The sequence below is a fragment of the Arachis ipaensis genome, chromosome B8 (genome assembly GCF_059453495.1).
Source record: "Arachis ipaensis isolate K30076 ecotype BB chromosome B8, ASM5945349v1, whole genome shotgun sequence".
In the NCBI taxonomy this organism is placed as follows: domain Eukaryota; kingdom Viridiplantae; phylum Streptophyta; class Magnoliopsida; order Fabales; family Fabaceae; genus Arachis; species Arachis ipaensis.
The window spans coordinates 34,916,038-34,942,181 of NC_142443.1; the positions used below are offsets into that span (position 1 = coordinate 34,916,038).

General features: G+C 31.8%; 1 non-coding gene and 1 pseudogene across 2 annotated transcripts in view; both read right to left on the bottom strand.

The window, feature by feature from the left end:
- The window catches only part of LOC107613410 (uncharacterized), a 121,454-nt pseudogene that overhangs the window by 16,010 nt on the left and 79,300 nt on the right, over positions 1–26,144 (bottom strand). The gene's annotated exons all lie outside the window — the stretch shown is intronic.
- LOC148547671 (small nucleolar RNA R71) lies at positions 24,092–24,199 on the bottom strand. The gene has a single exon (XR_015897144.1). It is a non-coding gene; the product is annotated as a small nucleolar RNA R71 (small nucleolar RNA).

Sequence of the window (26,144 nt, forward strand, 5' to 3'; positions counted from 1 at the left end):
CAAACCTATGAGTTGAGGAATTTATGGGCTCTTGCATATTTGAGGAACCAATTTTTTGGGCGAATCAAGACAACATGCCAGTGTGAAGGGATTAACTCTCTAATAAAAGCATATGTCAGAAAAAAAGATACCCTTCTTGAATTCATCAATAACATGGAGATCGTTGTTAGCCATTACAGGAACAATAAAAGAGTTGCAGAGTTCAATAGTAAATATACCGATCCATTATTTGTGACTTCTTTGCCGACACTTGAAGGTTTTGCTGCAAAGACTTTCACTCGTAACATGTTCCGGGAGGTCAGGAAGGAAATTGATGGTGCTTGTGTTATGAACACAGAGTTGGTAATTCAGGATGGTGGAAAACTATACTTCAAGTGTAACAGTTTTGGAATGCCAGAGATTGATCATGTGGTTGAGTTTGATAGAGTTGGAGGGATGCTTCGTTGTGAGTGTTTGTGGTTCGAAAATCAAGGGATTCCTTGCATGCACATATTTGCATGCCTAAAGCACCAATACGTTGAATTTATTCTAGAACGCTTAGTGTGCAAGCGATGGACAAAAAATGCCAAGAGTGATTTCATGAAGTCAAACGTCGATGATCCAAGTGATTCTGATAAGGTACTCAAGTGTCGTTTGGGTGTGTTAGGTGCTGAGTGTTCTAAGTTGATGGATGTTGCATGTAAGAACTCCAGTGATTTTGTCAAAGCAATGAATGATATTGTCAACACAATTACAAAACTCCAAAAGCAAGGTGAAAATCCACACAAAGGTGATTTAGACGATGACTACATTGTTGACCCATTGGTGGTGAAGAGTAAGGGAGCTCCCAAGAAAAACTCAAAATTTAAGCAACAGAGAAAGTGTTCAAACTGCGGTGTGCCAAGACACTACAACAAAAGTTATCCTAATGTTCCAGGTAGAATCCCTAAGGAGAAGGTAGACGATGATATAGAAAAGAATAACAGCAGCCATCTTGACATGCTCACTAAGGTATGTCATACTATAACTATGTCTAGAATTTCATTGTATGGTGATTTGACATATTGTGTTTTGGATTTTTAAACTAAGTTATTTTTATAATGTTGTAAAGGAAGATTGTGTTTGATTTATGATTAGCGCAAAAGACATGACAGCGTGAAAAATCAGCAGAAGATGAAAAAAGGTAGGGACGTTGGAGGTTGAACAACACCAACCTCAGCAGCTAAATCTTCTTTTACTAATCAGGTGAAAACATCAAGTCCTGGTCTTGATATCCCTGTTTGTGCATCTACAAGTAACGAAGAATTTGGGATGAGTTCCGGACCATTTGAGTCTCCTGTTGTGGCCTCTGAAACTGGAATAGCAAATTGTAGATGATTTCGATTGTTGGATGTTTGGTAATTTTGTGACATTTACTAATTACCTTTTATTAATTTTTTGTATAGGTTGCATTTATTGATTGAATTGGAATTTATTGAACTAGGAAGATTATGTAATTATACTTATTTGCTATTAAACTTTTGAAATTGCCTTTTGACTTATTCTATCAATAACAAAAATTGAGCTTAATTATAGTTGAGTTGATGTGTCCCCATGTGCTATAGAAAGTAATTGACTATATTCCTAGTAAATATATTGCAGTATTTGATGTAGCTTTGCCTGACTGTTGATGGGGATTTGAGCATTATCTGTGCACTAGTATTGAGCACGAGTTGTGATTGATCATGGATGCACTAGTTTTACATAACCGAGTGTTCATTGCCTTTAAGCTATTTAGTATCCGCAACTAATTATTCCAAGTTGGTATTGATAACGCCAATTTTGACATTAAAATTAATGAAACATTTCATTGTAGAGAGTAATCCATGTATATATATATATATATAAATGTTAATGTCTACTTGCCCTTTCCCTTCTATTTCAGAATCTGTTTGGTTAGTTATTAATGATGCATCTTTTCTTCAATCTGACTTGCTATACATAGTGAGACAAAAAGTTTCTTCAATAACTACACAGGCCCTCGTATTTTACCACAAGATTGCTATGCATTTTGTCACTTACTTTCACTCCCCAATCCAAACTCTCCTTCTACGCGGCAAAATTTGTTATTTTTCAAGGATATCAACATGTGATCATATTGGAAATCATGTATTATTAGTTAATGCATCTACATAAATTTATCTTTTCAATAATGAGTTAGAGACTTAAAGTATCAATTTAAATAAGTAGTAAAGTATTATTTTAGTCCCTAACAATTGACTTGAGTATTAATTTTGTTTTTAATACTGGAAACATTATTTTTTTAATCCCAAATATTTTAGTCCATCCTATTTTAGTTTTCTACTTCAAATTAAAATGTTTTTTTCAAAAAATTTATTTTTTTCCTATATTATTACTTTTTTCTTTTATTAAAATAGGACGAACTAAGACGTTTGAAATAAAAATAAGATGTCTACAAACTGATTAAACGGTTAATGTATAACGAACAAAAATACCTCTAAAAAAATACATTATACATAGTAGGAACTCCAAAAACAACACGAAGGTACAAAAAATAGCCTCCTTCTAATGAAAGAGAAAATTTTCAACAAAAACATATAAATTACACAATAACCGGTTATGATCCTCAAAGTAAAAAAATACCTCCTTTAGGGTTGTGACTGATATACCATAGCTTTCAATACCAAGACTGTCTTCGTTACCACTACCATTTATTTCCATGTTCAAAAGTGGTTTTTTCATTCAACCTTTGATTTCCCTAAACATCCTCTCAAAAGCTGAAGAAGATGCCAGCGGAAGCCTAAAGGAAATCTCAGTTCCCACCTGCATATGCATATCCAGCGAGGCATGATTAAATAAATAGAATCAATCATCATAACGTCATGCAAAAAAAATTTAAAAATAATATATGAAGAGGAAGTATTTTTTAATTGAGTTTGAACTTGATTATCCATAATCAAAGCACTATTTATATGAAATCCAACATAAAACTAACTTCCTTACCATTTTTTTCTTTTTGGTTTTATGTATTTCAAATGATGTAGAAAATTAACTCCTTAGTAAGATTAACTATTAAAAACAATGAAAGAAAGAGGAAGCCAGGTTCAATCTTACAGCATGTATGGTTTGCATCCAAATCCGTGATGCTACCAGAGCTGGTAAGGAGCTATTCAACCTATTCTATGTAAGTTTTTTACATATACCTTTTTTACACCTCACCTCTCCACTTTCGGCGTCTTTGGCTCAAAAAGAATTACATATATTTCAAGCAACCTTTTCCATATTTGCACAACATGTGGTATTGAGTGGTTTTTCCGTACCTAAATATTCTAGTAGTGCATTCTTTTGGGGCATTTGTGCCTAGATATACAAAAATATGAGCATATCATGTTACATGGCTAATATCTAAGGTTCAGACGTATGAGTTAACCTTTTCCTAAGACAGATCTGGGTTTCCTGTAACATGAACCACGTCTCAATCTCTAAGGTTAGACCTATATTTTAAATTTTGCTATCTCCTTTCTGAGATTTCTTACCCTCTTCCTTTCATACTCTCTTCTTTCACTGCATTAGGTTTCTTTCCTTTTTACTGTAAAGCTATATATTAAGTGACAATACTTAGAGTAACAATTAATAATCACCATGGTAAAGTTAGTTTATTCATGTCCAAAGTGATGAATTATCTGAATAAGTTTAATATATGATAAAAGTAGGCTACTTTTTCTCCCTTAAAGTGATATAAAGAAGATTGTTGATAGCCTATTGTTCATATATGATTACTAAGTTCATCAGACTGATATTAAAGTGAACAAATAGCTATACTGTGAGAGATTACCTCGCTTACACAGGTTGCTGAGGGAACATGACAATATACTATATCACTAGCTATAGAAGCAGTATGAGCTTACTGAAAGGACAAGAACTAAATAAAAATGAAAAACTAAAATACATAAATAAATAGATCATTTTAGCCATGAAACATCAGGAACTGCCAGTTTTGCAGAAGAAGTTTTCAGGATAGAACAGACCTTTACAAGAGTTAGAGTATAACCAACTCCATAATGATGCTTCAAGAAAAGTGAGCTGTCAAAAAATACTACAAATAAGGAGGAAAAAAATGCATAATACAATCATGATACCTAGATGTGCATTTAAAAGTTAAACTAAATTTTCACCAGTTTTGCCACTAGAAATCAAGTCATCAGAGGTAAATAACAAAAAAACTGGAAATTCTGAAAGTAACTGCACATAAAGTTCAATGAATTACCTAATGTGAAATTCAAAATACGCAAACAGTGTGCACACATGGGTGTGGGTGCACATGCATGCGTGTGTGTGGGGATAGTAGCAAAAGAAACTAAACTAGTTGAGAAAGGAAAGTACAAAGTGGATAAAGGCATTCAATACTAATATACACATATATACACAACTTAATATCATATATAAATTTCGCCATTGATCCTCAAATTTCATTTCAATCATTAGCTTTCGAATGAATGGTATAATTGGAGAAAGTGAGAAGGAATTTAAACCTTCCACAACATTTCCGAGAACCATTGGCCATGATAGCTTTCCATTCACCTAGTTCATCTGCTTCATCCAGTGAATGAGTTGTTAGTAATATTATCCTACCCTTCTTATATTTTTTTATTATCTGCCATGTCATTTTACGCATTGAGTATGGACCCATTCCGCTGGTAGGTTCAGCAAGGACTGAGTTCTTTCTCCTTCGACACACGGCTGTCCCTTGCTGCCATAGACGAAGACATGTGCAACTTTCAGATCTATTTTGATGAATGGGACTGCCCAGTCGATCCTGATGATTTGAAACACAATTTTCAGTTGGTGCCATGAAGAGAAAAATGAGGAGGAAGAGGAGGTTCGGAGGATGTGGGGGTGGTGGGGTGGTGAGATGACAAAAAAAATTAAGTTTCCTTTTTTTTTGTTTCTTTTTAATTTTTAGTCACCAAAAGTAAAACGGAGGAGAGCAATTTGATTTTGAGAATGGATTTGTGCGGGAAAATCCCCACTGCGGTGCACTGGAGGGAATACTGTGGAGCCTCGTTTACTAGACTGCTTAACTTTATATATTAAATAGATATCCCCCACCCCCCGAGGTCTTGTATGCTTTATTGTTCTAATTTTTTCCACCACTCACAATGCATATAAAATAAAATTAATAGAAATAAAATAATACTACCAAATAAAAATGGTAAAAATAAAATAAAATAATACTACCAAATAAAATAGTAAAAATAGAAACAAATAAATTAAAATGGTTTTACTATAAAGTCTTAGCATGAATAAAATAGCAAACACTATCCACGTATGAAATTCAAAAAGTTTTAACTTAGACAAATTAATAAAACTCATAAAAGGAAGATAACAAATGTTTGCATTTTAATCTCTTTTGTGGGTGACCAATTTCTTTGCAGCATCAACGGTGTTATCTTTGGCTTTATTGTAAATACTCAGTACTAAATCTAAGGCCAATCGCATGCGTGCAATGTCGTCTACTGGCTGCATGTAGCAAAATTAATAAATTAGTGAAGAGTTGATTTAATAAAGATGCAATGTAAGCAAGTTTAATTTGTTATTTACGAACCTGTATAATTAAGGAATTCCTGGCCTCAACATATAGTTGCCATCTAGCAACCCACATCCCAGAATCGCACCTGATTCATAAGTATTAAATATTAGCTGCTTTTGGAAAAAAGTTATTTAAATTTTGTTTAAATTCATACAGTAACTTGTCTTACGAGTTTCCTTGTTGTGGAAGATTCTGTGGATAGTAAATCCGAAATTCACCGAGTTGGTATGCAACTTCATCCATATCCGACTTACCCTCTAATCTCTCACCAAGCAATTGTTCATTAATCATCCAGTCAATAAAATTTGCCTACAATGACAGAAAATATAAGTATAAGTAATTGTTGGTATGAAGTAAATATGAGTTATGGGGAACAGAGTAAGAAGGAAGCATGAATAACCCACAAGTTGTCGAATCTGTCGCTCTCGTATAGTTTTTCTTGATCTTTGTTGCATCAGAACTACACATATCAACTTCCTCTTTCTCATGTCGACACATAATAAGTACCACTGTTTATAGTTGCCTGAATTGGTATATAAATCTAACATTTTCAAAAAAATAAAGGTATAAAAAAATATCATGGCAAATCATAGAAATTGGGTAGGTTTTAAATTAAAAACTAATACATTACTTACCTTTGACAACTGGCTAACATTAGACAAATAAGTTGAACAGTCCATTACCATATTTAATGGTGTGTAGCAAAACAAAAGTGCTTGTTCCCAAAAAGTTTAACAATCAAGATAAATTGCGATTAAAATTGTTTGTTTTACTAAACTATACAGTAAATATTGATTTCATATGACTTACAGAGACTCTAGGCGAAAGAAACCATGTCTCCGGACCTTAGGAACGATTTTTTTCCTCGTGTGTTAGTGTGCATGCAACCATGGTTAATATCTACCAAGATTAAAAACAACAAATAAATTGGGCATCCGAGGTTTTAAAAAAAATTAAAGTGAAATTTTTAATTTTACATTAGAATCTATCTGTCGCATAGGCTTAAGTGCATCAAATGCTCTTCTACAACCATCTACACCTTCGTGTACTACTATTTCCTCACTGTTGTAAAAAAAATAATAATAAATAATCTTGACACATGACAATATAAAATAAAAAAAAAAATTATGGCATCAATATGTATATTAACAAGTTACTTACTCGGAAAAGCCATCAGCATTATATAAATATATAGCTACCATTGCTTCTTCTTCATTAATGAGCAATTTGTTTCATGCTGAACCAAATCCTAATTAAAAAAATCTTACTTACTGGTATTGTCAGTGAACGCAACCTTTTAATTTCGCATTTGTCGACATCCAACTCAAACGGTTTTCCATCATGCTTGGTTGCCTGCATATTAAATGTATACATTACAGCTCTTTATTTTGAGAATTTTCAGGTTTTTTTATCACAAATTTTTATTGTTCATATGTTTATATATTCACTACTTATTAACCATGAAATTCGCAGTTGGAAAAGTTTAAAAAATACATAAAGAGAAATAACGAAATTGTATTACTTACCCTATTGCCATTTGCTTCTTCACCTCCAGAAGTAGACATTACCTTGGTTGAAGGAGGAGTTAATGCCTGGGCCAAATTCTGAAACTCTTAGCATATCGTCGTTTGGACCTCTTGTTTCACTGTCAAAATCTTTGAATCCATATATTCAGTTAAACACTGATCCATGGGATCTGAGAATAAATTCAAATGTTGACTGCTGACAAATAAATTATCGGAAGAGACTGTCGTGTTCTCCTTGAAAATAGTTTGGCTACAAAAGAACAGAATTAAATTACAGTTAATGGTTTCTTTTGTTTTAAATTGTCATGGTCTCTTCTGATAAGAAAATACAAAAAATAATTTTTTCCATAAACAGAAGCTATTTAATTATTAATTAATTAACATAGTCCTAATATGTAAAAGATAAAACTAATAAAATGATTATAAATAAAAATTTGTCAAACACTTGACTTTTATCGTTGTGAAATTTTATATTTGTTTATTTTAAATATTTAGGCATGGTTAAATAATAAATTTATGAATAAAAAATTTTATGACAGTACGAATTTTAACCAATATGTAACTAATAAATCTATCCCACCGATTCACGAACAAATCTATAAATCTCAATGCTCTATCACAATTAATTGACATGTTGCAGTTTATTGGTATCAAGTATTTAACAATGAATAGTGGAATGAAATATTTCATGTTTTTAGAAGAATAAAGAGATAATTTGTTAAATACTTTTTTTTTCAACATACCACTGTTTTATACATAATTAATTTTAAAAAAATTTAATTAATTAATTATATTACTATAATATTATAAATAGGATTAAATTTAAAAAATTAATGTATTAATTAATCAATTAGTGTTACATGAGCTTTAAATGATGTATTTTTATCAAAATTAAATATTATGAAAGAAAGGTACCTATCGAGCTCTAAGATAAAGTTAGTAGAGTGGTCTGCTCCTCTAACTCGAAATGAAAATATCGTAGGAGAAGAAAAGAAAGTGGATCTAGTGCAGAACCTCAACCAACCGGTGGATCCGCCTTTCTTCGCGCTGACTCTGCGTCAAGTGAGATGTGTGATAGCTGGCATGTTTACCAGCAGCTAATTGTGCTATGAAAGGATTTGGGTCTCTAACGTAGAAAATGACCTGTTACAAAAATTTTATCATAAAATAAAGTATTTTCATAAATAATTCGTAAAGATTGTAATAAAATAAAAAGTAATTACAATATGATATAAATTTAAAATATATTTAATGTGCTAAAAAATATGATTACTTATTTAAAAACTGGCTTATACTGTACACATATTATTTTTTAAAATAAATAAATCGAAAGCATGTAAATATTCTCAAATTTTTTACAAAATACCCCTCTTGTTATTAAATTATTGTATTTCAATATTTTTTTTTAGATTTTTTTGCCCATATTTTTTGGATTAAAACTTAAATATCTTCTTCTATGTTTATTATAAAATAGTACTCTCATTAATTATTTAATATTTATTATCATAAACATATTAAAGATATAGTACTCCAAATAATTAATTATATAATATTTTTTAATTTAATACTCCATATTAAACGTTATAAACATATTAAAAAAATTAGTATATCGTATATAAAAATCAATAAGATTACCATATTTTAATTTTTGTTTGGCCTAACTTATCGAAAGTACTATGTAAAGAAAAAAATCATTGTTATGGGAGATTAAAAGTAAAGAAAAATTGGTGAATATTTTTTAATTATTAAGTAATTAATGTACAAATTAAATTAAAATAGGAAGAGATAAGTTGTTGTTAGAAAAAAATTGATTATAAAATAAAATTTAAGAAATTTTGTTTATGTAAGATAAGTGATGAATGTACATAAATCGTGCTAAAGTGGGTTGAGGTAAGGTATTAAACGTAGATCGTGCTAGGTTGGGATGGATGTGCTGGTAGAACGCACCTACGCTGGTTTAGATTGAAAAAAAAAAAAGATAAAACTTCATGCCCAACCACGTTTTTTATACATCTTGAGACACCCTATGCCCTACCACAATTTATGCTCTGTTCCAGAACGTTATCAATGCATAAATCGTGTTAGATTGTGGTGTACAGTACAATAGGTAACAAATATTACCTAGCAAATTTATATATAAATTGATTTAGGGATTCACGTTTTCGATTTTCAGTCAGGAGAGTCAAATAAATTTGATCTTATTTTATTTTATTTAAATAAAAAAGCCATTAGAATCTATGTATAGCCATCAAATTAGATTAAGCACTTGTGATATATATTTTATTATAGAAACAAACTGATCCATTTAAATTGAGAAATTGTAGTTAGATGTTTACTATAAATTTTGCTTAAACATAAATATAATTAAAAATTATTAAGCATAAACAAAACTATATAGTATATCAAACCAGTTTAATCAGAGGTTTTTATCCAATCAAACATTTGAAAAAAAAAATTTAATTCTCAAAACAGAGTAATATCATATTTTTTAAGGATTTTGTTTTTCATTGTATTATTTAAAATTTAAATAGATATAATTTAAATTAATGAATCAATTTAGTTTTATAAAGTTATATACAGTCATTTTATTGTATTCATATCATTAATTTTATTTATTTGATTAAAAAAATATAAACAGGTAAATTTTAAGTACACAATAAATACAATTGTATTTTTTTTAAATTAAAATTTTTTAAAAATTTGTACTCTTATTAGTTTAATTGGTTAATTTAAATAAACATATTTGTATTAGTGAATACAAGTAGATGTATTTAAAATATTTAAATTATGGAATTTTAAATAAATTTTCTAGTATTATTTTAAAATTTTTAAAATTATGATAAACGCTCATGTTATTAATATTGTACTCTTTTTATTTAGACTTTGGTAGCGTGGGATAGATTGTTACATGTTAATTATATTAGGGGTGGGGGATAGTTAGTTACACATAAATCGCTTTACCCATGCTGGTTTAGGTGAAATAAAAATGTAAACTATGCTACCCTAGAACGAATCATATACAATTTAGGTATTATTTTTATAATATGAGGTATTAATCAAGGATACATAATCGAGATTTATTGCAAGATACATCGCAAATAGCATCTTGAGTGGAAGATACACTGGTTTTCTATTCCCACTTATTTTTTTTGCGTTGAATTTAATCTTCAAAAAAAATAAAAACACATGAATAATGTCATATTGATAATTAAATAAGTTAACAATCGGAGAAAATTTTATAAATAATTGCTAACACATATACATAAAAAATAGTAAAAGTATGGAACGAGTAAAGGTAAAGAAAATTGACGTTACGACCTCGTTGAACTGCTCTTAGTTACACAACCAGTCATTAGTGCCGCGTTAGTTGTAACATGAGTGATGAAAATGGGTGGATAACAAAAAAATAAAAATACTCAATAAAAAGGCTGAATAGTATTGACATCGATTATTCGAACAATTATTTATAACGTTTACACCCTCATTTAAAATTTAAAAAATTATAATCTCTAAATAATAGGAGGTTTAAATTAAGTCTTTTTATTTTTAAAAATTACATGAAACACACGTACAAAATTTGTTACGAGATTTTGATGGTGGCCATCAACAATTTTTAAATTTAAATTACTTTTTGAACAACATGACAAACCGTTAAAATTTCAATTTAAAAATGTTGCCTTTTAAATTTAAATTTAATTTTTGAATATAATTCAGATGAATTAGTTGATTAATTTCACCCTAAATTAAAATCTAAATTGATCGTTTAATAAAAAAAAGTTGAACATTAATTTTTCATCATTTTTATTATTTCAGAAGAATATATTATATTAATTAACCAACAAGTTAACTGCACTACTAAAATTATGTTTACGAATTAGTAGATCTTAATAATCAACTCTATTTTGTAATTTTTTTATTTCTCCAATTCTGTACCTGTTATTGCTTTGAAAAAAAAAATAAATGTTGAAAAAAAAAACTCAAAAAAAGTGTATACTATAATTAGAAGAGCATGATATCTTTAAAGATTATAATAAGTTTTCAACACAAGGCTGCATGTCAAGTGGCATTCAAACCAAATTAAAAGAGCATCATATCTCTAAGAGTTTCATAAATTTTTTTAATCAAATAATTTAATCTAAACAAATTTTAATTGAATGAACTGAACTAATAATTTTAAAATTTCTTCAAGACGATTAAGTTATTATTCAATAATAATAAAAATTGATATATTTAATTTTTAGCATGAGTATTGGTTCTGTCTAATACTAGAGATTGATTTAATAATTAAATTTTATGAAAAATTTAAATATTCGATTAAGATTTTTTAGGGATTGGAATATCAAATACAATTTGAGAGACAAAATAAAATAACAAATTGAAAATTTTAACATGCTACAAACCTAATAATATAGTACCTACTAAATAGTTAGTTAGGGAGTTATTAATTATGTGTATATGAGTGTAAATAAAAAATAAAAAACGACCACTATTGAAAAAAGAATGGCTAGTGTGTGCATGAGTGTACGTTGAGATGCTCTATATTTTTTAATGTTCGTTTGAAGATTAATTTTGTGTGCAAACATATTTATATTTACTGTTTATCTTGTGAGGACTTTTGTACTTGTACGATGATGTTTCAAATGAGTAACTGTATTTTATTTATGAGCTACTTATTTTAAAATTAAAAAAAATTGAAATCAAAGTTAAAATTTAAAATATATGTCTTCACAAGTATACTACTAACGTTACGTTAATAAAAATAACTATCGTAGTATCGTATACATTAATTGCATAAATAGTAATTTAAAAGAAAGAATATATAGGATAACTGTGTTAAATATTTTATAATATCAATGTATCAAAATTAAATTATAAAAACAAATAAATACAATATTATCATCAAAAAATAAAAATAATGTTTTACAATATAATTTCTTTAATATGATTTAATTATTAATTTTTTTAGGATGACAAGTGTATAGTACACAAAAGGTATTGCTTTTTAGTATACATATGACTATTAGTATATTGTTTAATAAGGATACTTTAGCCTATGGATGGTTAGTGCTCTAATTTGGGAAGGTCCAAAGTTCGAACCAAAGCTGTGTCTCCTGTGATCTCATGCCCCACTGGTGCACTGTGGAGGCGATCCTATCCGCCCGTGATCGTTATTTCATAAATAGGACAAGCATCATTCATGGTTTTTGAAAAATTTTAAAACTATCGAATAAATTTTTGGCATAGACTCAGAGCATTGGCCCCTATAAATTCAGAGCACATTGGTCATAGATCGTCAAAAATTTTTATAATTTATCTCTTCGTACAAGAAAAATCTAAGTTAATTTTATCTTGAATTAACAATTATCACAAGAATTATGTCTACGAGAGAGAGGTAGAAGGCCGAGTAAGGGAAGAGGTAGAACTACGATCAATGTCACAAGTGAATCGATAGACCCTTGTATAAACTTTATGGACAATAGTAGGCCAAAGCAGAGAAAAAGAACGTTGAAAAAAATAATAGATACATCTTCAAGGTAACTGATCCAACTTTAAACTACAACTAAATATGACATTATATTATGATCGGTCCATGTGAATAATGGATTTAAACTTAATTTTATGCTTTTCTTAACATTAAGTTAATTCTTTATTATTATCCCATACTCTTTAATATAATCGAAAAAAAACTTTATTATTTATTAGTACATATTTGTAGTACAAGATTTTAAACCTTTTCTGAAATTATGTAAATTATTTTTAATTACAATTTTTAAATCATGAATCAGTTTTCCTTGTCTAAATAATTTTTCTGCAACATAACTCATGAAAAAATGTATTAGATTAATATTTTAGCGTATTTTTCATGAAGAATGATGTAATCATTTTTTTCAACTTCAAAAAGTTACACTACTCAAATATGTTCCATGTTTGTGACTATGAATATCTTAGAATAAAAACTATTTATATATTTCTGCTCTCAATTTTATTATTTTCAATATTGAAATGCCTAAAAGATATAAACTGTATTTATTTTTAATTAAAAAAAATAAATTACCTTCTTTATGATAAATTTTTTGTATGAATTAATTTTCACTTAACTTTATGTACTCTTTGGAGTACGATAGTAATGTTTATTAATTATTTAGTATCTGTTGATGCATTAAATATATGTTCGTAATTTATGTGTTATGTTCATCATTTAAAATACAATTTTCATGAAAGTTTAATACGGGAAACAAGAAACAAAAGGAGGTGAACTCATCCCTCAACAATAACCAGTCTCAACACGTTGAAACTCATTTACCACCCAACTACAACCAGTAACACCACTAGCGTGAAATTATTTTTACGAATGCAGTTGATAAAATGACAACAGTCATAACCTCTCTGACGAAAATCTTCGAAAAACAGATACAAATGGCTTATCCATTGTACGGTGTGAATAGAATTAGATCGGACATTCCGTACATAAAAATTTTAGCTATTAATAATATGACAAATATCAATAATTCAACGACCGATAACAAAGTCGACATAGATAAAATAATGAGCAAATTCATTCAATTCCAAAAATGTCATAGAACAAATGTACAACCCACCCTACATAAATTTTTCCTAGCAACAATTCTGATAAGTACACAAACAATGTTACTCTCAAGGAGCTCTTCAAACCAAATGTCTCCCTACGAAGATCATCTGAATTAGATTGGAATTCAAATACGGGAATATATATACGTAAAACGGGTACTTCATCATTTGGTTTGCTGCGTCATTCATGTGGCCCGAAAATTCCACAGGTATGTGTATAAAAACATGAACTAGTATTGTAATGATATTGTTTCACTACAAAAAAAACTTGGTAATTACGGCGATTTTTTAAGGTTATTACGGCGGTTTGAACCGCCATTATTACCTTGAACGGCGCTCAAGAAAAACCGCCATAATTTGAAGCGTCATTTGGTTATTACAGCGGTTTTTAAAGAACCGCCACAATTACCTGGTTAAAACGGCGGTTAAAACCGCCGTTATTTTAAGATAAAATGATATTTTTTGTTGGTTAAAACGGCGGTTCAAACCGCTATTTTTTTCTGGATTAAAACGGCAGTTTTTGGATAAGTTAAAATGGCGGTTTGAACCGCCATTATTACCCTGACAGAGTGGCATTTTGGTTGGTTAAAACGACGTTTTTGAACTGCCGTTTTTACCCTGATAAAGTGACTTTTCGTTGGTTAAAATGGCATTTTTGAACCGCCGTTTTTACCCTGACAGTGTCATTTTTATTGGTTAAAATGGCCTTTGAAACCGCCGTTTTTACGAAGTTAAAATGGCATTTCATGTTATTTAAAATGATAGTTACAAATTGCCTTTTTTTACTGGATAAAAGTAATTTTTTTATCGTTTAAAAAAATAGTTTTTATCGTGTTAAACATATAATTTTTTGTTTAAAATTTCACAATAATAAGAAATCATAACTCATCAACAAAATATTACATAACTCACAAAAAAATATTAAACATAATATATAATATTTTAGAATTGGAAATAAAAAATAATAACTCTTATACAAATAAAGTATTGGAAGTCTTAATATGTAACTCTTAATACATATTATTTTGCAGTGAAATCAACCACTTTACACCTTTATGCTGACAAGACTTCAATTTTCCGCCCGTGAGTAAAGGCATAAGCTCCTTCTGTTCTTTCTCAGTTCTTTCCTCCTCAGTCATGTTAATATCTTCTATCTTCACACTTTCTTTTGATCTTGCAAACATAGCAACAACTGCCCTTTTAGCCCGTCTACATTAATTGCAAACATGACCACATAGTACTGATTAAGAAAACTTCAAATAAATGCATGCTTACAACTCTGCCTTAAAATATCATTACTTATTAGTTATTAACAAAATTTTATTAGAATGTCACTATTTTCTAGCTTCCTATTTAGATGTAATTAGATAGATAGAGATTAGCCAAGTTACATAAACACACTAGAAGTTTAACAAAGCACATTCCACTCACTAAAATATTTAAAAACTTTGCTAAACTAAATAAGGATTTATTCTTTACGAAAACTCTTCATTTTCTTTCCGAATTTCTAAATGTAATTTAGCTGTAGCTAAACATAAATAAATACTAATTATCCCCTCAACCCAATCCTATAAAGTTACAGAACATGTATTCTGGAATTACATGGAGGAATGTGCATGCTACTTAAAAATCATGAGATGTTGAATAGGATGAATGTTGGACTTAATTGCATGCTTGGCTTACCACAAATGTACTGAGGAAAGAACCAATTAAAGCCATCACAAGTCCTGAATTACAATAAAGTGAGTAAGCGAGTATAACTATTTTCTTTCATCCACTAAGAAATATTGTTTTGTATAAAAAATTGAATTTTTCCTGATGATGTAACACTGCTCAAGATTTAGTGGAAGTACATTAGCTATACAATAGAAGTTTATTAACTTATTATACTTCGTCCTTACACAGACAAAGCCTAGGACTTACCAAAATAAGGAATTAGAAAAGCAGCTAAAAGTATAACCATAACCAATATTGTTCTGAGCAGCATGAAACACCAAGTGGTACTTGAAATTCTATGGGGCAGCAACTCCTCCAGACTCCTTGCAAGCGGGTTCATGGTCAAAGCACATTTGTTTAAAATTAAGGAAAATTTAGACTAAAAAAGTTCCATGAACATGAACAAGTCTTGCTCTACTTTCATAGATAAGTATTAGCATGTGGCTAAAAATAAGGATATTTGGTGAAGGGGCTAAGTACCTGAAAGAGAAATGAAAATATAAAGTAGAAATTCATTAGAAGTTTAGAAAGAAAACTAAAAACCCTCTTAAAAAAGAAGAAGAAGAAGAATGAAACTCTTACTATTATCCATAGGGAAATTTTGGAAGCAAAGGCATTAGTAGGCAAGTTCAATGTTATCTGAGGCAAAACTTCGTCACCAAACATGAGATATCCCAGGTTTAGCATTAACAATCTAACTAGACTCATTGCTATTGCAGAACTTTAATAAGAGAATAAGATGCAAATTTGTCATTGGTCATAGAATATATATAATAAAAATAAACAAATAAAAAGATAAAAAGATGCTTTTTGCCATGGCACATCCCCAACAAGCATCCTGGCTCATCTTGAATGAGTTGCTGTAGAATTGCTACAGAAAAGTAAGCAAAATTTACAAGGTTATTGTCCCTAACAGACTAAAACAAAAATGAAAGGTCAAATAGACTAATAAAAATCTTATGCTAATTTCTAATGAAAAGGTATTGTATCCAAAAATGTCAAATAATATGTCAGGTAATGAAGATGGAAGCTTCTCCTCTGAAAACATTGGAGAAGAAGTTCATCAAGAAAACAAGAAGCAGCAGCAAACCAATAAAAAGCAAATAATAGGTTTGGTGTCTTCACATCCCTTAGCCTAAAAGTACAAACATGTCAAAAACATGGTCAAAAAATTCAACTTTTGGATTTTACTTTACATAATAAACATGTTCTAATGGCAAAAGTTACAACTAACCTCTCCATGTTTCTTCAACCATCCTTCTCTATCAAATTGAGGATCATAACTAAAGTATTCACCATACAGAAGATCAGGAACTACAACCAAGAATCCAGCTGGAATCCAGCTGCTGCTACCTTGTCTGCTAGTTTCCTTTGCAATGAGAAAAAGTCAAATCTAAATCAGTATAGAGAATTATAAAACCAAGAATCAAATCATACTTGACTAATAAGATTATCGCTTGCCGCCAATACTCAAGCTGAAAATTAAAGGAGAATACTACTAACTAGTTCATGCCTGGTACCAAGGTATTTCTTCAAGTGCTCAGAAAGCTGTCAAAGAATTAAAAATATATTTCAGAATCAAGCCATAGTGTTACTGATGAGCGGATAATTTATACGCTTTTTGGCATTGTTTTTACATAGTTTTTAGTATGATTTGATTAGTTTTTAGTATATTTTTATTAATTTTTAAATAAAAATCACATTTCCAGACTTTACTATGAGTTTGTGTATTTTTCTGTGATTTCAGGTATTTTCCGGCTGAAATTGAGGGACGTGAGCAAAAATCAGATTCAGAGGCTGAAGAAGGACTGCAGATGCTGTTGGATTCTGACCTCCCTGCACTCAAAGTGGATTTTCTGGAGCTACAGGAGTCCAAATGGTGCGCTCTCAATTGAGTTGGAAAGTAGACATCTAGGGCTTTCCAGAAATATATAATAGTCCATACTTTTCCCGAGTTTAGACGATGCAAACTGGCGTTCAACGCCAGCTTTCTGCCCTATTTTGGAGTTAAACGCCAGAAACAGGTTGCAAAGCAGAGTTAAACGCCAGAAATAGGTTACAAACTGGAGTTTAACTCCAAGAAAGACCTCTACATGTAAAAGCTTCAATGCTCAGCCCAAGCACACACCAAGTGGACCCGGAAGTGGATTTCTGCATCATTTACTCATTTCTGTAAACCCTAGTTACTAGTTTAGTATAAAAACTACTTTTAGTGATTTATTTCACATCTCGGGAACACATTATGTAACTTTTACGTTCTGAGACCTCCATGGGAGGCTGGCCACTCGGCCATGTCTACCCTGTTTTCACTTATGTATTTTCAACGGTAGAGTTTCTACACAACATAGATTAAGGTGTGGAGCTCTGCTGTTCCTCATGAATTAATGCGAAGTACTATTATTTTTCTATTCAACTCAAGCCTATTTCTTCTCTAAAATATTCATTCACACACAAGAACATGATGAATGTGATGATTATGTGACGCTCATCATCATTCTCACTTATGAACGTGTGCCTGACAAACACTTCCGTTCTACATGCAAACAAGCTTGAATGCGTATCTCTTAGCCTCCTGATCTACGATCAGAGTCTTCGTGGTATAGGCTAGACTTATTGGCAGCCATTCTTGAGATCCAGAAAGTCTAAACCTTGTCTGTGGTATTCCGAGTAGGATCTGGGAAGGGATGGCTGTGACGAGCTTCAAACTCGCGAGTGCTGGGTGTAGTGACAGACGCAAAAGGATTACTGAATCCTATTCCAGCATGATCGAGAACCGACAGATGATTAGTCGTGCGGTGTGACAAACCCCAATTTGACGGTTTATCTTGTATTGAATTTAGGAGATTTTATCACCTTTTACCCACATTTATTCAATGAAATAGCATGGTTTTGTATATTCTCCTTTAATTGTGCTTGAATGTGAAAACATGCTTTTTAGGACTCAAAATAGCTAAATTTAATTCACCTTGATTCTATTAGATGCCTTGATATGTTTGTTAAGTGATTTAAGGTTTAGGAGGCAAAGATTGGATCAAGGGAATGAAGAGAGAAAGCATGAAAAGTTGGAGAACTCATGAAGAAATGAAAGAACCGGAAAGCTGTCAAGCCGACCTCTTTGCACTTAAACGACCATAACTTGAGCTACAGAGGTCCAATTGATGCGGTTCCAGTTGGGTTGGAAAGCTAACATCCGGGGCTTCGAAACGATATAAGATTTGCCATAGTTGCTACACGTATGGTGGCGCGCACGCGCAAAGTACACGCACGCGCCGTTGCTGCCACCTAGTTCACTTAAAGCAAAACGTGGCCAACGAATTCTAAAGCCTTGTGGGCCCAATCCAACTCATTTCTGATGCTATTTAACCCAAGGAGTGAAGAGGAAAACATATGTTAGTTACCAATTAGCTTAGTTTAGTAGTTAGAGTTAGTTTCTAGAGAGAGAAGCTCTCACTTCTCTCTAGAATTAGGATTAGGTTTAGTTCTTAGATCTAGATTTTAATTCATCTTCTTCTTCTCTCAATTCCTTGTTGTTACATTCATTCTTCTTCCATCCTTTTGTTGTAATTTCCTTTATGTTGTTCTTGCATTTTGTTGTAGATCTACTTTTGTTCCTTTCTTTCTCTTTCAATTCAATTCAAGGTAAATCATAATAATTGTGTTCATTTGATTTGTTGTTGTTTAATTCCTTGCAAATTGAGTAGTGCAGATTTACTCTTCTTGCAATTTTACTATGCTTTCCTTTTATGCCTTCCAAGTGTTTGATGAAATGCTTGGTTGGATTTTAGAGTAGAGTTTTATGTTCTTGGCTTGGAAAGGTAACTTAGGAACTCTTGAGTTACTAATGTCCAAGTAATTGATGATTGGGATTCATTGACTCTAGTTCTCACTAATTGAATTAGTGGAGAGTTAGGACTTATGGACTAGGATTGATATAGCTCATTTGACTTTCCTTTACTACTAGTTAGAGGATGATTTAATGAGATTAATCCTTGCCAATTCTCATATTGTGGTTAGTGATTAGGATAGAGATCTTTGACCACCAACCCTTGCCAAGACCTTTTTAGCCGTTAGTTTACTTTCTTACCATTTATCTTTCATGCTTCATATCAAAACCCCAAATATAACTCACAACCGATAACAAGACACTCCATTACAATTCCTAGGGAGAACGACCCGAGGTTTGAATACTTCGGTTTATAAATTTTAGGGGTTTGTTTTAGTGACAAACAACTTTTTGTATGAAAGGATTAGTGATTGGTTTAGAAACTATACTTGCAACGAGACTTCATTTGTGAAATTCTATACCATCAAAAATCCAATCGTCACGGTGACAGCACATTTGGACCATTTTCACTGAGAGGACGGGATGTAGCCATTGACAACGGTGATGCCCATCATACAGCTTGCCATGGAAAGGAGTATGAAGAAGGAACAAAAGAATCTCCATACGCTTATCTGAAATTCTTACCAATGAATTACATAAGTATTTCTATCCTATTTTATATTTTAATTATATTTTAATTATTAAATCTCCATAACCATTTGAATCCTCCTGACTGAGATTTACAAGGTGACCATAGCTTGCTTCAAGCCGATAATCTCCGTGGGATCGACCCTTACTCACGTAAGGTTTATTACTTGGACGACCTAGTGCACTTGCTGGTTAGTTGTGCGAAGTTGTGACAAAGAACTAAAATTATGAACGTGCGTATTAAGTTTTTGGCGCCGTTACCAAGGAATGAATGATCACGATTTCGTGCACCAAGTTTTTGGCGCCGTTGTCGGGGATTGTTCGAGTTTGGACAACTGACGGTTCATCTTGTTGCTCAGATTAGGTAATTTTATTTTAATTTTAAGCTCTTTGTTTTTATTATTTTTATTTTCAAAAAATTTTCAAAAAAAAAATTTAATTATTCTATGTTCTTCAGAATTTTTAAGAATGAATTCTAGACTTTCATGATGATCTGTTGAAGTCTGGCTGGCCGTAAAGCCATGTCTAATCCTTTGGACCGAGGTTTCAACTATCATTAGAGAAGAGCTTCTTTGTCTTTCTCAGCAATTTAGCTTTTGTATGTAATATTTTGCTAAAGCTTGGCTGGCCATTGGCCATGTCTAGTGTTTTGGACCGGAGCTTTCACTGAAAGCTTGGCTGGCTAGTAAGCCATGTCTAATTCCTAGACCGGAGCTTTAGACTAATATTGCATGATTTCTGGAATTCTCATTAAAAATTTTGAAATCCTTATTTTTCTTTTCCAATTAATTTTCGAAAAAAATCCAAAAAAAAAATTTAATAAAACCATAAAAACAAAAAATTTGATGTTTCTTGTTTGAGTCTTGTGTCAATTTTAAGTTTGGTGTCAATTGCATATTTTTAAATTTTCTTAAAATTTTCGAAAACTCATGCATGATGTTCTTCATGATCTTCAAGTTGTTCTTGATGAATTTCTTTGTTTGATCTTTAAATTTTTCTTGTTTGGTGTCTTTTCTTGTTTTTCATATGCATTTTCAATTTGTTAGTATCTAAAGTTTGAAAATTTCTAAGTTTGGTGTCTTGCATGTTTTTCTTTTCTTAAAAATTTTCAAAAATAAGTTCTTGGCGTTCATCTTGACATTCAAAGTGTTCTTGGTGTTCATCTTGACATTCAAAGTGTTCTTGCATGCATTGTGTGTTTTGATTCATAATTTTCATGTTTGGAGTCTTTTTGTTGTTTTTCTCTTTCTTCATTAAAAATTTAAAAATAAAAAATATCTTTCCCTTATTCTCTCATAAATTTTTGAAAATTTGGTTTGATTTAGTCAAAATGTTTTTAAATTTAATTGTTTTTTATAAGTCAAATCAAATTTTCAACTTAAAAATTTTATCTTTTTCAAATCTTTTTCAAAAATAAAATCTTTTTCATTTTTTTTCATAATTTCGAAAATTTCAAAATTTATTTTCAAAATCTTTTTCTTATTTCTATTTCATATTTTCGAAATTAATGCTAATAATTAATGTGATTGATTCAAAAAAAAGTTTAGTTTGTTACTTGCCTAGTAAGAAAGGTTCAATCTTTAAATTTTAAAATCATATCTTTTTGTTTCTTGTTAGTCAAGTAATCAACTTCAATTTTCAAAATCAAATCTTTTTAAATTCAAATCTTTTTCAAAATTATTTTCATTCATATCTTTTTCAATGTCAATCACATCTTTTTCAAAATCAATTTCGAAATCTTTTCTAACCTCTTATCTTTTCAAAATTGATTTTCAAATCTTTTTCAATTAACTACTTAACTTTTTATTTTGATTCTTATCTTTCTCAAAACCACCTAACTACTTTTTCCTCTCTAATTTTCGAAAACTACTAACCCCTTTTTCAAAATTCTTTTTAATTAACTAATTGTTTTAAATTTTAATTTTATTTTGTTTCTCTTTTAACTTCAAATTTTAAATTAAAAACAAAAATATTTTTATTTTATTTTATTTACTTTTCGAATTCTTCCCTCTCTCATCTCCTTCTATTTATTTATTTATTTACTAACACCTCTCTTCTACTCAAAAATTCGAACCAACTCTTCTCCTCTGTGTTCGAATTCTTATCTTTTCTTTCTTCCATCCTTCTTTTCTTATACTCATATAAGGAATCTCTATACTGTGACATAGAGGATTCCATATTTTCTTTTCTGTTCTCTTCTTTTTCATATGAGAAGGAACAAGGATAAGAACAATCTTGTTGAAGCTGATCCTGAACCTGAAAGGACTCTGAAGAGGAAGCTAAGGGAAGCTAAAGCACAACTTGATAAACCCATATTTTATGATATATTTTGTGCCTAATTTAAGTGATTTATTCAATCCTTCACTCACTTATTCATATAAATTGCATGGTTCTACTTTTCCTTCCTTATTATGTGATGTATGTGAAAAACATGTTTCTTATGCTTTAAAAATAATTATTTTAATTACCCCTTTTATTACCATTCGATGCCGTGATTCGTGTGTTGAGTAATTTCAGATCTTCTAAGGCAAGAATGACTTAAAGGATAGAAAGAAAACATACAAAAATAGAAGGAAAGCATAAAACAGAGTTTTTGGAGAAACTGGTAGCGACGTGATCGCATGGACGACGCGGCCGCATGCCAGTGCGAAATGGCAGTGACGCGACCGCGTGATTGACGCGATCGCGCGCCTTAAGCAGAACACAGATGATGCAGACGCATGATTAACGCGACCGCGTGACAAAGAAAACTCCAGATGACGCAACCGCGTGACCCACGCGGACGCGTGATAGAGGCCACGCACCAGAAATTACAGAAAATGCTCCCAGCGATTTCTGAAGCCCTTTTTGGGAAAATGCAAGTCCAGAAGGCATAGATCAGAGGTTATGAAGTGGGGGAATGCATCCATTCAGAGGGGAGTCTCCAATTATTCACTATTCATGATTTAGATGTAGTTTTGAGGGAGATGTTCTCTCCTCTCTCTTTTAGGATTTAGAATTAGGATTTCTTTTGCTTTCAGGATTATCTCTTTTTATCAGGTTCAATATTCCTTTTTAATTACTTATTTTCTCAATTTAATTTATGAATTCTTCTATGTTACAGATTATTCTTTGAATTAATGTTATTTGAGGTATTTCAGTTTATGATTGCTTTCTTTTATTTATGTTACTGTTGCTTCCAATCTGAAGATATTTTTATTCAAGTAGATTTATTTTTCCCCTTTTGGTCTTGGTTAAGAAATCAGTAACTCAGGAGTTATCAAACTCAACATGATTGATAATTGTTACCTTTGCTAATTGAATTGAATTTCAATAATCCCAATCTTTTCTTAGGAAGTAACTAGGATCTGAAGATCAAACTAATTAGTCGCTTGACCTTCCTTTGCTTTAAGTAAAGGTTAACTAAGTGGAATTAAGATTCAATTTTCATCATCATTGATAAGGATAACTAGGATAGGACTTCCAATTTCTCATACCTTGCCAAAAGTTTATTTTACAGTTATTTATTTGTTTTACCTGCCATTTAAATTACTTGTTCCTCATCTTCAAAACCCCAATTTACAATCTTCATAACCAATAATAAGAACATAGTTCCCTGCAGTTCCTTGAGAAGATGACCCGAGGTTTAAATACTTCGGTTATCAATTTTTAAGGGGTTTGTTACTTGTGACAACCAAAACGTTTGTACGAAGGGATTTCTGTTGGTTTAGAAACTATATCTACAACGCAATTATTTTTATAAAATTCTTTACTAGAAAAATCCTAACGTCACAACTCTCTAGAGAAAATCTGACAGAAATTTTCGAAAAAGAAGTAGACATGGCCGAAAATAATAATAATGGTGGAGATGCAAGGAAGATGCTTGGTGACTTTACAGCACCGAATTCCAACTTACATGGAAGAAGCATCTCAATCCCTGCCATTAGAGCAAACAATTTTGAGCTAAAGTCTCAATTAGTTTCTCTGATGCAACAGAATTACAAGTTTCATGGACTTCCATCAGAAGATCCTTTTCAGTTCTTAACTGAATTCTTGCAAATCTGTGATACTGTTAAGACCAATGGGGTTGATCCCGAGGTCTACAGGCTTATGCTTTTCCCGTTTGCTGTAAGAGACAGAGCTAGAATATGGTTGGACTCTCAACCTAAAGATAGCCTGAACTCTTGGGATAAGCTGGTCACGACTTTCTTGGCCAAGTTCTTTCCTCCTCAAAAGCTTAGCAAGCTTAGAGTGGATGTTCAAACCTTCAAACAGAAAGAAGGTGAATCCCTCTATGAAGCTTGGGAGAGATACAAGCAACTGACCAAAAAGTGTCCTTCTGACATGCTTTCAGAATGGACCATCCTGGATATATTCTATGATGGTCTGTCTGAATTATCAAAGATGTCATTGGACCATTCTGCAGGTAGATCTATTCACCTAAAGAAAATGCCTGCAGAAGCTCAGGAACTCATTGACATGGTTGCAAATAACCAGTTCATGTACACTTCTGAAAGGAATCATGTGAGTAATGGGACGCCTCAGAGGAAGGGGGTTCTTGAAATTGATACTCTGAATGCCATATTGGCTCATAATAAAATATTGACTCAGCAAGTCAATATGATTTCTCAGAGTCTGAATGGATTGCAAGCTACATCCAACAGTACTAAAGAAGCATCTTCTGAAGAAGAAGCTTATGATCCTGAGAACCCTGCAATAGCAGAGGTGAATTACATGGGTGAAGCCTATGGAAACACCTATAATCCCTCATGGAGAAATCATCCAAATTTCTCATGGAAGGATCAACAAAAGTCTCAATAAGGTTTTAATAATGGTGGAAGAAACAGGTTTAGCAATAGCAAGCCTTTTCCATCATCCTCTCAGCAACAGACAGAGAATTCTGAGCAGAATTCATCTAGCTTAGAAAATATAGTCTCTGATCTATCTAAGGCCACTCTAAGTTTCATGAATGAAACAAGGTCCTCTATTAGAAATTTGGAGGCACAAGTGGGCCAGCTGAGTAAAAGAGTTACTGAAACTCCTCCTAGTACTCTCCCAAGCAATACAGAAGAGAATCCAAAAAGAGAGTGCAAGGCCATAACCTTACTTGGTGTGGTCGAACCTAGAGAGGAGGAGAAGGACGTGAATCCTAGTGAGGAAGACCTCCTGGGACATTCACTGACCAATAAGGAGTTTCCCTTTGAGGAACCAAAGGAATCTGAGGCTCAACTAGAGACCATAGAGATTCCATTCAACCTGCTTCTGCCCTTCATGAGCTCTGATGAGTATTCTTCCTCTGAAGAGAATGAAGACATTACTGAAGAGCAAGTTGCTAAGTACCTTGGTGTAATCATGAAGCTGAATGCCAAATTATTTGGTAATGAGACTTGGGAAGATGAACCTCCCTTGCTCACCAATGAACTGAATGCATTGGATAGGCAGAAATTACCTCAAAAGAAATAGAATCCTGGTAAATTCTTAATACCATGTACCATAGGCACCATAACCTTTGAGAAGGCTTTGTGTGACCTGGGGTCAGGCATTAACCTTATGCCAATCTCTGTAATAGAGAAACTTGGGATCTTTGAGGTGCAAGTTGCCAGAATCTCATTAGAGATGGCAGACAACTCAAGAAAATAGGCTTATGGACTAGTAGAGGACATGCTAGTAAAGGTTGAAGGCCTTTACATCCCTGCTGATTTCATAATCCTAGACACTGGGAAGGATGAGGATGAATCCATCATCCTTGGAAGACCCTTCCTAGCCACAGCAAGAGCTGTGATTGATGTGGACAGAGGAGAGTTGGTCCTTCAACTGAATGAGGACTACCTTATATTTAAAACTCAAGGTTCTCCTTCAGTAACCATAGAGAGGAAGCATGAAAAGCTTCTCTCACTGCAGAGTCAACCAAAGCCCCCACAGTCAAACTCTAAGTTTGGTGTTGGGAGGCCACAACCAAACTCTAAGTTTGGTGTTGGGAGGTCCCAACAATGCTCTGAATATTTGTGAGGCTCTATGAAAGCTCACTGTCAAGCTATTGACGTTAAAGAAGCACTTATTGGGAGGCAACCCAATGTTATTTAACTATATTTAATTATTTTTCATTTCTATTTTATGTTTTCTTTAGGTTGATGATCATGTGAAGTCACAAAAACTACTGAATAATCAAAAACAGAATGAAAAACAACATTAAAAATAGCTCACCCTGGAGGAAGAACTTACTGGCATTTAAACGACAGTAAGAAGCATCAAACTGGCGTTTAACGCCAAAAAGAAGCATCAAGCTGGCGTTAAA